This window comes from Orcinus orca, chromosome 14 (genome assembly GCF_937001465.1).
Source record: "Orcinus orca chromosome 14, mOrcOrc1.1, whole genome shotgun sequence".
Taxonomy (NCBI): Eukaryota; Metazoa; Chordata; class Mammalia; order Artiodactyla; family Delphinidae; genus Orcinus; species Orcinus orca.
The window spans coordinates 36,453,138-36,467,696 of record NC_064572.1 but is presented as its reverse complement, the minus strand read 5'-3'; the positions used below and the strand labels follow the sequence as shown (position 1 = coordinate 36,467,696).

The window sequence follows — 14,559 nt, the reverse complement described above, 5'->3', positions numbered from 1 at the left end:
AGGGGTCAAAGACGAGGGACAGTGTGGTACCTCTGCAGAACTGTGGCGTCCCAGCCAGGCAGGGTAGTCCCCACACCAGGGACGATGTGATGTCAAACCATGGGAGCAGCACCCAGAGTGAGACACCTTCAACCCCCACCCCAGTTTTGGATGCCTGGATCCTTAAAAGTGTCAGGTTCTGCGTGGGATGGGAACTCGGTCCAGGGGCTGTGGGAACACCCACGGTCTCCAGGTGAACCCAACCCATTCCGTGTGCCTCACGAGCTGGGGACTCACCTGTCCACAGGTGAGCAGGTGGGGGGAAAGGAGAAGTTAGTGGCCTGGCCCAGTGAGGGGGAAGAGGTTTGAAGAAAGGCCCTCAGCCCAGGGCACAGGCTATGGGAGAAGCGTCTCAGGTCTCTCTCAAGGTTGCTCGGCAAACAGGCAACTCAGAAAGCAAACAGGCCAGAAAGTGCAGAGGGCCCACCGTGGACAAAGGCCTCTTGTAGCTCAGTGCTGGGGAGGAGCGCGAACAGGAGGTAGTCTGGGCTGACTGGGGCTGGGCCTAGCCTGAGATCACCCTGGGGACAGGAATGGAGCTGGGATCCAGGTCTCCTGCTTGCTCCGTGGGCAGCCCAAGGTCCTCCCCAGGGGCTGTGCTGGGAAGGTGGGACCCCGCTCACTCGGGCAGGGGCTGACTTTCACCTCGGCTGCCCAACGCAGGACACTGATGACATGTCCACACTAGTCCAATCAAACAGGCCCTGATGGGGCTGTCTGCAGGCCCAGCCGGATGCTCTTCCTGGAAGCAGTGAAGCTCGGGAGGGACCAGGTTAAGGAGGCTAAAGCCTCAGGTCTGTGGGCCTGAGGTGGGCAGCGTAGAAGACAAGCCAGACTACAGCCTGGTGGGCGGCCAGGGCACCAGTTACCAGGGAGAGTTACTGAGACAGCCATGGGGTGGTAGTGAGCCTCCTGACCCCGGGGGCATACAAGCTGAGGCTGGAGATACACAGGCTTTAGAACCACCCCTGGCCAGAACCCACATTCAGCCATGGGTGGCAGGATGGCTGGCCTGTGCCACCAGCTCAACCAGTGGCCACCCCACCTCCATTCCTTTTCTGGATTGGAGTTTTCCAGCTGTATCAGAATGGCCTTCAGCTCATTAGCTCATGGGACCCTTACAGGTTGAACACCCCCAAATCCTATCACAACAGAGACAAGGTCCAACAATGCTCTGTGTGGCCCTGATGGCAGCTCTCTGTGCCCCTCATCCCGGGCACCTAGTAGAATTGGCCTCAGTCCATCCGGGGAAAGTATGCCTAAGCTTCCCCAGAACCTAGGGCAGCCTGTGGAGTCAGCCACACCCTGATCCCCACCCAATGGCTGCCTCTGCCCGGGCCTCCGCCCACCCTGAGATGTCACTGATGCCAGCTTGGCAGTGAGCATCTCCACGGCCAGGGATGTGCTTTGTATTGAGCACAGACCTGGCACAGACTTGGTTGCCAGGAAATGTCTATCAAAGGAAGGAGGGACAGAAGCAGCAGGGAGGAAGGGGGACAAACAGACACTTGAACCCAGGCGGGCTCTCAAGAGCACTGCCCCCAAGGCCACCATAGCCCTCCTCCTCCTCCAGGACCTGGGGGACTGTGCCCTCTATAGGTAAGACACAGAGCTCAGGTCAGGTAAACATGGAGGAAGGCCGAGGGAGGCCCTACTCAGGGCATTCCCTTGGGCTCTGCTGCCTGGGTGGGCTCGGAGAAGGCCCTCAGATGTGCGGGCTCAGGGTCTCTGCACTCTGCCCACATCTGTTCTGGAAGCTTGGCTCTGACTCCAGCCTCTCTGGAGGACAGGGACCCTTGGCCCAGCTGCTTGGTCCACGAGGGACTCAGTGATGTCTCTCAGCTCCCCTGATGTCCCCTGCCCAACGCTGAGGTTTCATCCTCTTGGAGTGGCAGTGTGGTGGGACATGGCTGCCTCATGACACGAGCACAGGGTCTTTGCTATGAAAGGTGATCCTGTCCATCCAACAGGAGGAAAATATGTCACAGGTATGGAGGTCCAGAGAGGTTCTGGAAGACCTGGGGTGCGGACAACCCTACCCCCTTGCCTAGCCCAGGTCCCGGCACACAGTAGGTGCTTAATACCTATCTGCTGAATTAACCAATGGCTTGCTGGATGCATGACAGTGGGCTGACCTGGGCTCTCCTGCTGAGGGGCCAGGACTCAGCAACACGCTCTAGGGGACATCACAGGGGCTGCTGCATCCACATGTGTCCCTCTTTGGCCTTTTTGAGCGGCTCCTGGACAGAGGATGCCCTCCCCCAACCCTGTTTCAGGGCTGGGCGTGTTCTCTGTAGTCAGCAAGCCCAGTATCTTTTCTTGACAGATGGAGGTAGGGGAGGTCCAGGGAGGGTAAGGGGTCAGAAGCAGTGGCCATTTCCCAGGCCAGGCCTCTCCACACCAAATCCAGAGGCCCGAAAACTCCAGGACCTGGCTCAGGGCTGCCCTCTGTCCACCACCCCTACCAGTGCGGCCCCCTCCCCTGACTCCCTGTCTCAGCTTCCTGGCTGCAGCTGGCCTGAACTGCTTACTTAGACAAACAGGGAAGGCAGCCACGTGACTGGTTAAGGTTTCCTGGACCAGGGAGACACACATACACACACACAAACACAGCCACTTGCGGCAGGTCAGGTGATCACGCAGCCCAGCAGGCCGGGACTGGGCCAGCTCAGGTTTCCCTGTGTCTGAAGGACAAGGGACCGGGTCTGCCTTTCTTCACCCAGAAGAATGCCTTCTCCAAACGCTTGTTTTCTGCTTCCTGGACGTGTCAGGGACGTGGTGGATGGGAATAGAGCCGGGGGGGAGGAGGGGAGAGAAGGAGGGGAGGAAGAGCGCCCAGCCCTCGGCCTTGTCTGGTGTTTTCCTTCCGCCCTCCCCACCCAGAGGGCAGATGCCTGCTGGGAAACTGTGGCCGCCCAGCTGCTGACGGCAGGGAGAATCCCAAAGCCCAGCGTTGGATGTAGGGCAGGAGGGGAGTCGGAGCTCAGAGGGGAGTCTCCAAGTGCGTCAGTGACAGGTCTGTCGGGGCCTGGTACCCGGAGCAGCAGTTTTGAAGCCAGAGTCCATGGTCTTGCCTGGGGGGCATCCAGGGTGGGAGAAAGGGTGGGGGGAAGGGGGTGTCTAGTCCAACTTGGTGGGAGCAGCTCTGCCTTTACTCTCTCATTTGGGAAAGGTCTGGGGGCCAGGGTCTCGAGGGCTCTTCCAGCTTTGGGGGTCTGTGCCTCAGATGCTCCCTGAGAACAGCAGGCCTGTTCATGTTCACAGTCCCGAGACCAGCCCTCTAAGGGAGAAGGAGGCCACATCTCTTGACAGGCAGCGCTGACACCTTGCTCCAGGGGGACGGCCACCAGCTCTGTGGGGGTCTGCGGCTGGCTCCCACCCTGCCCTGGCCTCAGGCCTGACCTCCATCACCCCAGTGGCACAGACACCCACTGCAGAGGCACCTCAGGAAGCCCACAGAGAAATAAGGGGGTGGCCGAGAGTTCTCCAATGAAAGCCAATTCCGACCAGGCCCCCTCGCTAAGCTAAGCCCTCCTTCATATATTATCTTACTGAATCCTCACAACCCTACAAGGTAGGTAATGTTGTCACCCCACTTTACAGATGAGGGACTGGCAACCTGAAGGTCACACCGTTCATAAGGGGCAGATCAGGAGCTGCACACAGATCCAGCACCCTTGCTCTTAACCACTTCCCACCATACCAGGGCCAGGCCCCCAGCCCCGAGAAGGAGAGAAGGAGTGATGGAGAAATGGAAAGAGAAGGAAGATGGGGGAGGTGACAAGGGGAAAGAGGGCGGGAGGGAGGAGGGGAAGCAGAGAGAGGGAGACAGAGCCAGACAGAGCAGAGGGAGACAGGAAAGGGAGAAGGAACGGCTGCAAGAGGAAGAAGGGAAGGAAGGAGAGGAGGTGGGAAAGATTCACAGGGAAGGGGCAGCGGACGAAGGAAGCAGGAGCAAAGGAGGAAAGACAGACAGGGGTCAGGGAGGGAGTGGACCTTGGAAAACCAAGAGACAGAGGGAAGCAAACCTGCCCGCCCGAACATTAAATACCTAACAGGAGATGACAAATCAAATGGGAATTACCGCGGTAAAAACATAATTAGAAACTTGATTGAAGTTAAACAGAATTTACATAACACTGCAAATTAACTTTACAGGAAACTATTCACTGGGAAGGCAATGAAAAGGCATTTCATTAGTAATCTATATTTAAACAATGGGCACAATGGAGCTTTCTGAGGAGGAACTCGGTGCCTTCAGCCAGAGAGAGTGCCAAAGGCGGCAGGAAAACAGAAGGGCAGTGGATGCTCCGAGAGGAAGCGGGTGGGGCCCAGGATGGGATCCCTGGGCCTGCGCACGGGGTGTGGAGCTGGGTGGACACAGTGGGCCAGATCAGATTCTGGAATAGGCTCTGCCCTTGGCTTGCTGTGTGCTCCTGGGCAAGTGTCTTACATTCTCTGGGCCTCTGTTTCCTCATCTATAAAATGGGGATGTTGAACAGGTGGTTTATATGAAGGTGCATGCAAGTCTGGATATTCTAGGAGAGGCTGGGAGACGGCAGAAGGCAGCGCTGAGCGCGGGATTGGGGTTCAGATGGACCCGGTTCAAAGCTCCACCCTGCCACTTATTAGCTGTGGCATCACGCAAGCTTCTTCCTCTCGGGCCCTGGTTTACCCATCTGTTCAATGGAGATAAGTCCACTCCTGCTAGACGTCACCCAGGCAGTGGAAGGATTTAGGGAGAGATTGGGTGGGGGCAGGCTTAAAGGAAAGTGAGTCTAAAGGCACAGGATTACTTGGCCCGTCCGCCTGGCACACTAATTAGATTACCCACAGCCTCCTGCCACCGGCCTGCCACAGAGCCGTGTATAATCAGAGCAGCTCCCCATGGCTCCCCCAGTCCCCATTCCGGAGTCAGAGGCACACCTCCCGGAGGGATTCTGGGGGTCCCAGGTCCCTGCCTGGCTCCATCCTACACTCAGTACAGAGAAGTCTCCTGGGCCTTTGCCACATCCAGGCACATCGGGCTGTGTTCGCTGGGGCAGAGGGGCTGGCCTGTGCCCCTGCAGCCTGCTGGCCGGCCACATGCTCTCCCCTCACCTCCCATCCCGCCTCACAGCCCGGTTGAACCCCTGCCCAGCCTCCGGGCAGCAGCTGCTCTCTGCAGCCTTCCCTGACCGAGCCGTGGCCATTCTCTCCACCGAGAGCTGAGTACTGAGTGCGAAACACCACAGGCGCACAAAAGGCTGACCCTTCCCCACCCAAACACGTGCGCGTTTGCCCACTAGAGGTAGTGAGTTCCTCTGCTCTAACTGAGCGTGAGCGGGCAGCTCTGACACACTCATAGTCCAGGAAGTTTCGACAGTTTCTTTTAAGATAAAGGATCCAGGTAGTGCTTAGAGATTCAATAGGAAGCTGTTGGGTGCCCTTCCCCTGCCGACAGCTCCTGAGCTGCTGCCTTGAGCCCTGTGTTTTCAGACAAGTGCTCTGGGCAAGGGGGAGGTCTCAGGGGCCCAAGAGCCCCAGAGGGACGGTGGGAGGTCAGGAGAGGTAGGCGAAGCTTCTTAAAAGAAAGTGCAAAGTGCGCAGACATCAGCTGAGACCAGGGAGTGCCAACCAGGGTGACAAGGAAGGTCCCCAGACATGGGGTCATTTATTATACAGCCCTGCCAGACACCCATGGGCCCTGGCCTCTGTGTGGCCAGGTGTACAGAGGGGAGCTTCTCTGGTCCCTTCTCCCTCTCCACCACCCCTCTCCAAATATGGCTCTGTTATTAAGGCCCCTGAGCCTCTGTTATGCTGCTCCCTCTACCGGGAGTGTCCTTTCCCCGATTTGCCAGCAAAATCTTCCTGGTTCACGAAGAGCCTGTTCCCTCAGCTCTCCTCCTCCCTCCCTGGAGGCACCTTCTCCATCTCCTTTACCGCCTCCACCCCGTCTTCCCTCCCTCTAAGGGCTGGATGCCCCGTGACTCAGACGCAGGCTTCTGAAGCGCTCTCTCTGCACTCACTCCCAAGATGACCTCATCGGCCTTGTGGCTTGCGACACCATCTATACACAACAGCTCCCACATTTATATCTCCAGTCGGGACCCCTCTCTGCCTCTCAGACTCATATATCCAATTGCCTTCTCAACCTTTCCACTTGGATGTCTCAAATGCACCTCAAACCTAACGTGTCTAAAACACAGCTCCTTGGCTGCCTTCAGCCCTCCCTCCCGGCGGAGAAAAACAGCTACCTCTGTTCTCCCGGTGGCTCCTGTCCCAAACCCAAGAGCCTTCCTGGACTATCCCCCCTTCCCTCATCCTCCACGTCTGATCCATCCACAAGCCTGTCTGCAAGGTCTCTGAAATACCGTCAAGACTTCGATACTTTCCACTGCTTTCCCGCAACCCTAGTCCAAGCCACCACCACCTTCTACCTGGATGTGGGCAACAGCTTCTCAGCCGTCTCCCTGCTCTCCTCTTGTCCGACTACGTGAGCGGGTCCCCCAGGATCTCTCTGATTTCCCCTCCTACCTCCACTTCCCTCCAGCCACATGCATCCCTGCTACTTCCATGAATGTGCCAAGTGCACCCCGGTTCACTCCCTCCTTGTATTCATGTCTCTGTTCAAATGTCACCTTGTCAGAGGTCTTCCTTGACCATCCTTTGTCAGAGAACACTTTACTCATGCTGTAGTCTCTGTTTCTTTTTTTTTTTTTTTGGCTGTGCCGTGTGGCTTACAGGATCTTAGTTCCCTAACCAGGGACTGCACCTGGGCCCTCCGCAGTGAAAGCACAGAGTCCTAACCATTAGACAGCCAGGGAAGTCCCTGTAGTCTCTGTTTCTTTAGTGCCTAATTTCCCTTCTTAAAACTTAGCATCATCTGACACGATATATCACATTTTAGGCGTTCATTATCCATGTCTCCTCATGAGAATGTAAGCGCCACAGGAAAGGGAGTTTTGTCAGTTTTATTCCCTGAGGTGTCTCCAAAACATCAAGCGGTTCCCAGCAGGGAGACTTTCTCAATAAACAATTAGGGCATGAATAAATGAACAACGCCACCTCCTCTGGGAAGCACTCCCTGAATGCCTGCCTGCATTACCAGCACGTGGCCCCTCCTCCCTTCCTCATGCAGTCTCAGACACTACAGGGGCCTTGAGCACTGACCTTATGGAATTGAGCCTGGCTCTGAGATCATGTATCAACCTCCATCGCAGAGTGCACCATCTCTAGGGCAGAGCTGGATCTGATTCATCTTCAAAACCCAGTCTTTAGTGCAGGGCTGGCCTGGTATAAGAGCCAGTGTGTGTTGGATGTGTGAATTCACGAGTAAATGGACGGTTGGAAGAATGGGCAGACAAATAGATACAGACAAACGAATAAATGGATGGATGGATGAGTGAATGGAAGGATGGCTGGGTGGGAGGATGATGGATGGATGGATGGACGGATGGGAGGATGGTTGGACAGGAGGGAGGCTGGGTGGGAGGATGTACAAATGAATAGATGAGTGGACGGATGATGGGTGGATGGCTGGATGGATGGGTCCCACCATGGGCACACAATAAAGACTGGTGGTTTACTGGGCTCAGACTTCCCTGGCCAGACCAGTGTAGTGCAGTAAAGGCACAGAGGCTGACAGAGTGAACAGGATAAAGCTGAGCTGCTACGGTGTGACCAGAGCTTGCTGTGTGAACCCCCGCAGGCCCGTTAACTTCCCTGTGCCTTGGTCTCCCGGTCTGAAAAGGCAGATGATAATTCTTGCCTAGAGCTGTCAGGGAGATCACTCTGGAGTTTCCAATCCTACCACCAAGGAGACCGCAGCCACAGCTCCAGTGAGACACATCTCCAGCCAGGGCTGCCTTGGAAAATCCTCCCTTCTCAAACCCTGTCTGGCCCTGCAGACCCTGTGGCCTTAATGCTATACCCCCAAGGGCTAGGACCCTTGGCTATGCCCCCAGAGTTCAAACTGAGCCAGGCTGCAAAGATGGCTTAACTCCAGATAACAAGGAGGCCCAAGTGATTCACAGAATCCTCGAGAATTGGAGTCAATGGAGGACCCATTTTAGAGATGGACAAACTGAAGCCCAGAAGCACTTTGTGCTGGACACACACAAGGCATTACAGAGAAGCCCTGAAGCCCAGGGCAAGAAGGGCTGGGCGAAAAGGCTGATAACCCTCGGCTGTGGCCCTGCGCCATCACTACCGGCTGCCCCAGCTTGTGCCGGCCAGGTTTCAGGTGAAGGGGGCAGTGCAGCCCAGGCATCAGGGCGTCGGGGGTCTGGGGTTACCTTTCTAGGTCTGGCAGCTGAGTGAGGGACGGCGGCTCTAATCCTCACACCCCTCGCAGCATTGGTCTGATGCCAACGGGCCTCCTCCTCCTCGTCCTGGGTACGCAGGGAGAGAGACAGGACACGTGTGAGTGGCCAGGGGCACAGGCGGCAGCCCACTCCCTCCCACCTCTGCCACCACCGGCGGGCTAATCCTGGAGGCCTCTTGGGCCACTTAAGCACGCCCCGGGACGCCTGATTGATCGGAGCCGCTGTCTTCCCCGCCCTGCCGTGCTCCACTGGGCAAGCCAACTCCTCCTGGTGGTGTTCTTAAAAAAATGTGCAATCTATGTAAGTTTTATTTTTCTGGGGCTCGGGGGGCCTTTGTGCTGTTGTCTTTTTCTTCCTGGTGAGAAAGGTAGAAAGCCAGGGCCTTCCTGTGCGGCCCCAGGCACGGTGACAGGGAGAAGCTGTCGGGGGTATTTTTAGCCGGGCCTCTAAGCCCTCGGTGTTCTCTCTGCACCATGCCTGGCTTCGGGGAATTATCTCACACGGCCGGCCGGTTGGCAGCCACTTCCAAAGCCACTCTTTGACCCCTGCCTGGATTCTTTCCTCATTAGGAATCGTTCACCAGATCTCTGACGAGCACCTGGCGTCATTTTACGTGTGTACACCTCCTCGGAAACCCAGCTCACGGCCCGCTCATCCCCTCCTGCCTGTGGGGCTGGACGGTTCGCCTAAGACTGAGGCCCCGGGGCTTCCCTGGTGGCACAGTGGTTGAGAATCCGCCTGCTAATGCAGGGGACACGGGTTCGAGCGCTGGTCTGGGAAGTTCCCACATGCTGCAGAGCAACTAGGCCCGCGAGCCACAACTACTGAGCCTGGCTGCTGCAACTACTGAAGCCGGCACGCCTAGAGCCCGTGCTCTGCAACAAGAGAAGCCACTGCAATGAGAAGCCCGCGCACCGCAACAAAGAGTAGCCCCCACTCGATGCAACCAGAGAAAACCCACGCGCAGCAGCAAAGACCCAACGCAGCCAAAAATAAATAAATAAATTCATTAATTAATTAAAAAAAAAAAAAGACTGAGGCCCAGAGTCCTGGAGGAGGCCCAAGAGAGTTTAAAGCAGAAAAGAGCCCCAGTGTCCCCCAAACTTCAGGCCTTCTCCTACATCCTTCATGACCCTGGGTCCAAGCTGAGTCCTGTCCATACGATGACTTAATTAATACTTGCCTCTACTTCAATGCACTTTTTTTTAGCTCTAATGAATCTGGCCTTGTCCAAAGGGAACATATCTGTGAAATCATGGGTTTGATATGCTAGTTATGTATTTCTAATATACCTTAATAAATATACAACTAATGAAACAAACATCTATGTTCTTTCGGGTACTAATTCTAGAATCGTATCACAGGTTACCAGAGTTATGTGGGCCAAGCTCTGGCAAAGTCACTATCATTTATCATCCCTCTCCTTGCACGGAAGGAGAAAGAGGCGTGGGGGAGGGGTGGTTGGCCAGAGGAGTCCAAGAATAGGTTAGCAAGTAAGGCCAAGGGAGGTAAGGGGGTCAAAAACATGGTATGCTGGAAGCTCTTCCTACTGTCCTTCCCAGCACTGGGCGAGACCATTCCTTTCCCCAAATGTGAATTTTGCTGTGAGAATCTAGGTGGACGGGCACAAGGCCTTGTGAGGTATTTGGTCTCAGGATGGGATATTCCAACGGAGGGCTACAAGCTGTGCAGAGCCCCAGAGTCCCAGCATCCTCTGCTCCTCTTCCGAGCAACTTCTGAGGCCTCTGGTTCACCTTCGTCCCCTTCCACCAGGCTCCCCCAGGCTGGCGTTGGTCAGCAGGGGCTAGAAGCTTAATCCCTTCTCCAGTTAAGATTTGGAAGCACACCCTGGTGGCGCAGTGGTTGAGAGTCCGCCTGCCGATGCAGGGGACATGGGTTTGTGTCCCGGTCCGGGAAGTTCCCACCTGCCGCGGAGCGGCTGGGCCCGTGAGCCATGGCCGCTGAGCCTGCGCGTCCAGAGCCTGTGCTCCACAACGGGAGAGGCCACAACAGTGAGAGGCCCGCGTACAGCAAAAAAAAAATTAAAAAAGATTTGGAAGCACAGAACACACCCCTGAGCCCCGAAGCCTGAGCTCTCGCTCCTCGGCTCCCGTGGGCTCTTGGGTGGCCTCTGGCACTCTCTGGGCCTGGGTCTCCCCACGTGTGCCTTGAGGGGTAGACCCTGGTGATCCTGGAGGCCCTGCCTCACAGCTCAGGGGCTTCACTGAGCTTCTCCATTTTCTCCAGCTTGGGGACCCCTGGCTGGGCCCCAGTCCCATGCCCCAGCTGCCCGCCCCTCCCGCCCAGAACAGGATGTGGGTGTCAGGAGGTGAAGGAGAGTGTAGGGTCGGGGTGGGGAGTGGCCTCAGGACTCGACTTCCTGCAGCCTGATCACTTTACCACAGTCAGTTGGGCCCAGGACCGCACAGCTGTGAGTTATAAATGTCCCTGTCAGAGCCCGGGCTGGGAGGCCCTGCTGCGGGTAGAGGCGCCAGGGCCCACGGCGCCCACTCCTCTGGGGGCGTCCCCAGGCGAGGGCCCATCCTCCAGAAGGCCCTCCCCAGGCATCCAGCCCTCATGACCTCTGGGCTCTCTCGACCTCTCTCTGAGATGCCTGATGCGACAGGGTCTAATACCACCTCCCCTGCCCAGTCTTCACCCCTCCAGGTGCAAATCTTGTGGTTCCAGCTACCTCAAGAGCTCTCAGAGGGCAGGGGCCATCCCAGGTCTCCACCTACCTGACACTAAACCTGGGGCTTGGCACAAAGCCAGCCCCCCCCCCTCCCCGGCCACAGCCTCCAGGGCAACTGTTCCAACTCAGCAGCCTGCTTCCCACGGCCCCAACCACCCCTTGCGCCTGCCCGCCCAGCGTGGGGGGAGGGAGGAGGTAGGGGATAGGGCTCCAGCCTGCAGTGCAGGGGCCGTCGGGCCGTGGGCACAGGCATCTGTGCGCTGAACATCCAGGGTCTCTTTCAGGAGAGGGTCCCATTCTCCCTGCCTGCCCTCCTTGGGGCTCCCTTGACCTGGAGTGTGGGGTGTAGACCACAGTCTGGGGTGCATACACAGCTGGCCACAGGGTAAGAAGTCAGGTCCCTCCAGCCGCAAGGCCGCATCCATCCTCCTGGGGGGCCACAAGGTGGGCAGCACAGGGCCAGGCCCCAGAAATATAATCAAGGTAACGGGAATGAGCAGGGGACGGTCCAGGTTTGCAGGACCCGAAGCTTATACTATTCTGGAGGTCTCTTTAGAGATACATATACAATTACAAATACTTTTTTTTTTTAGCTGCACCGCGCGGCTTGTGGGATCTTAGTTCCGCGACCAGGGATTGAACCCGGGCCCTGGCAGTGAAAGTGGGAGTCCTAACCACTGGACCGCCAGGGAATTCCCTACAAATACATATTCAGAATGAGAAAAGAAATAGCAAATTCCTAGAGCCTTAGGAAGCCAGGCCCCTTTAAACAATTTACCAGAAATGCTTACACAGAAATGCCCCTGATGGCAATCTGCCACCCTTCCCCAGCTAGAACCCTCCCCAGCTGCCGGCACAACGTCCACCTTCACCCAGGCGGTGCAGGGGCGGAGCCCAGGGGCTGAAGCTGCATGAGCTTCCCATTAAGTCCACCTCTAAACAATAATAGTGCTGAAACTGATCATAGTAATGGCCAACATTAATGGGCCTTTATCTGGTACTAAGTCCTTTATGAGTTAACTCATTTAATCTCAACACAACCTATGAGATAGGTAGTACACCATTTTAACAGATGAGGACACAGATACAGAAAGGTTAAGAAAGCAGCCCAAGGTCACACAGCTAGGATATGAACCCAGATAACCTGGCCTTGGGGCTCTTATGAGCCCTCAACCACTTGCTACTGCTCTGGAGGACCCAGGAGTTTCCCCTCCCTCACAGGCTCCGACAGCAGCAGCAACCAAAAGGCCGAAAGTTAAGCCCCCTTCTGATAAAACCGTTCATTCATTCCACGCCAGTGCTTACACCCAGCACCAAGATCTTGGCTGTAAACAGGGGCCTCCTGCTGGCCTCACTCGGCCCAGGGCACCCTGGGGTCCTCTCTGTGGGCAGAAGTGGGCACCCAACTTGACCTTCTAGGGCCAGGGGTTGGGGAGTGCCTGAGAAATGGGTTGGCCTGTCCCCAGAGAGACCCCAGCAGGGGTGGGAGGGGCAGGGTCTGTTGGAGATCACACAGCAAGCTGTCCCACCACTTCCTCATTTACAGACGAGAAAAAGGTGCCTTGGAGAGGAGTGACTTTCCGCGGGTCACCCAGCAAGTGGGGACCCCACGTGACGTTAGGGCTAGGCTCTGGAGGGGCAGGGCAGGTGGCCTGCAGCCTAGGGTGGCCAAGGCCCGGCGCTGGTGGGACAAGCTGGCCAGGCGGCAGTGGCGGGAGGAGGCCCCCTGCCTTTTGGCCTCCTGAGAGCAGCGCCTTTGTTCTCTCTTTGTTTTCCATCTGCCCGCGCCCCTGTGGCCTTCCAGGCTTCCCCTGATTGTGCACATGGCGATAAAAGGGCAGATGAGCGGGAGATCTCTGGCAGCAGCAGGTCACCTCGCGCAGACACCGTGGCGGCAGGTGGGAGGCCGAGGGCGGGGGGGCCCGGGCCAGAAATCGGGCTCACCACCAGCTACACCGAGTGCTCCTCTGAGGGGTTCTGCATGTGGCTCTCAGAATCCCTTCAGCAACCCTGGGAGGAAAGTACAGCCCAGTCTACAGAGAAGGGGACTGATGCTCCAGAGAGCGGCAGCCAAGACCGGAACCCTGGCCTCGGGGATTTCCAGCGGGCCGTGCTGACCCTGGCCCTGACCTGTCTCCAAGCCCAGATGACACCTGGTCTAGTGGAAGCCGTTCTCCCTTTACGTCTAGAACTGGCTATTTTCAGACTGTCCAGGAAGAGAGAGTGGAGTAGTCAGAGAGAGAGTGATGAGACTGGGTCTCACCACCAACGCCTGGGGAGGCGGGCTGGCCAGGGAGCCCAAGAAGTCACCCACACCTGGTCAGGCGGTATACAGGGAGCAGGGTCTGACTTCCTGGCCTCCCTGCAACGAGAGTCCCGTTTACTCTTTTTTTTTTTTGCGGTACGCGGGCCTCTCACTGTTGTGGCCCCTCCCATTGCGGAGCACAGGCTCCGGACGCGCAGGCTCAGCGGCCATGGCTCACGGGCCCAGCCGCTCCGCGGCATGTGGGATCCTCCCGGACTGGGGCACGAACCCGTGTCCCCTGCATTGGCAGGCGGACTCTCAACCACTGCGCCACCAGGGAAGCCCCAAGAGTCCCATTTAAACTGCCTCTAGGGCAGAGGAGTCCTCTGTGGTGGGCTAAATCCCACTGACCGCAGGGCTGGGGAAAAGGGCATGATGCAGAGGTACTGTCGGCTTGGCCATGAGATGGGGCACTGGTGGCCTACAGGCCAGGGACAGGCCAACCCTGCCCTGCTGACCCCGGCCTCGCCACTTGGCCTCTGACCTGTGTTCTCAGACCCTCCACAAGTGTGTCCCTGACTTCAGTTATTACAAACTTTAAACCACATCATATTTCATCTACATCGTTCACATATTGTCCTTTAAATCACTTTGCTTTGAACCAATCAACTTTCGTTTTATTTAACCTCATCTAAAGCAATATTGTCTGTGAAATCACAGGTTTGATGTACTAATAATATTTGTTCGTAATTCACATGAAAATAAACACATAATGTTAAGATTTGAGATTCAGACCCTCACACGGGTCCCGGTGGTCCACAGCGTGCAAGGCCTGGGCTGGGAGAGTGAGCCACGGTAAGTGAGGTCAGGAGGCTGGTGGGACAGAGCCCTGGCTGGATGGGGAAGTGGGAGGAGGCAGAGGTTCCCAGAAGGGCATGTGGAGGGTTTGCTTTGGGCCATGGGCTCAGACCAGACTACTTCTTTCTTCCACTTGGGCTGGACTTTGGTCCGGATATTTCTCCAGCTGCAAACAGAGCCTGCAAATTCCTCCTGACAGTAGCTCTACACAGAGGGATCACTAGAGGAGGAGCCCAAACACCTGGGTCAGGGGTCCATCTCTATCACTGTCTGACTTGGGGACGCTGGACCTCTCTGAGCCTCAGTTTCTCCATCTGTACAGAAACAGTGGATGAGCCAATCGTTCCTCCCAGCTTTATCGGTCCGACTGCAGCCCCCCTGAACCCTGGTGATGTGTGGTGATCCACGTGACCCCTGGG

General features: G+C 56.7%; 1 protein-coding gene across 9 annotated transcripts in view; it reads right to left on the bottom strand.

The window, feature by feature from the left end:
- Positions 1-14,559, bottom strand: part of ZMIZ1 (zinc finger MIZ-type containing 1) — a 230,753-nt gene that overhangs the window by 157,349 nt on the left and 58,845 nt on the right. For 8 of the 9 annotated variants that reach the window (XM_033434003.2, XM_033434005.2, XM_033434004.2 and 5 more), the window contains exon 3: positions 8,316-8,411. The exons of the other annotated variant lie outside the window; for it this stretch is intronic. The gene's annotated coding sequence lies outside the window, so the exon portion shown is untranslated. The remainder of the gene's footprint in view (positions 1-8,315; positions 8,412-14,559) is intronic. 9 annotated transcript variants of the gene reach the window in all.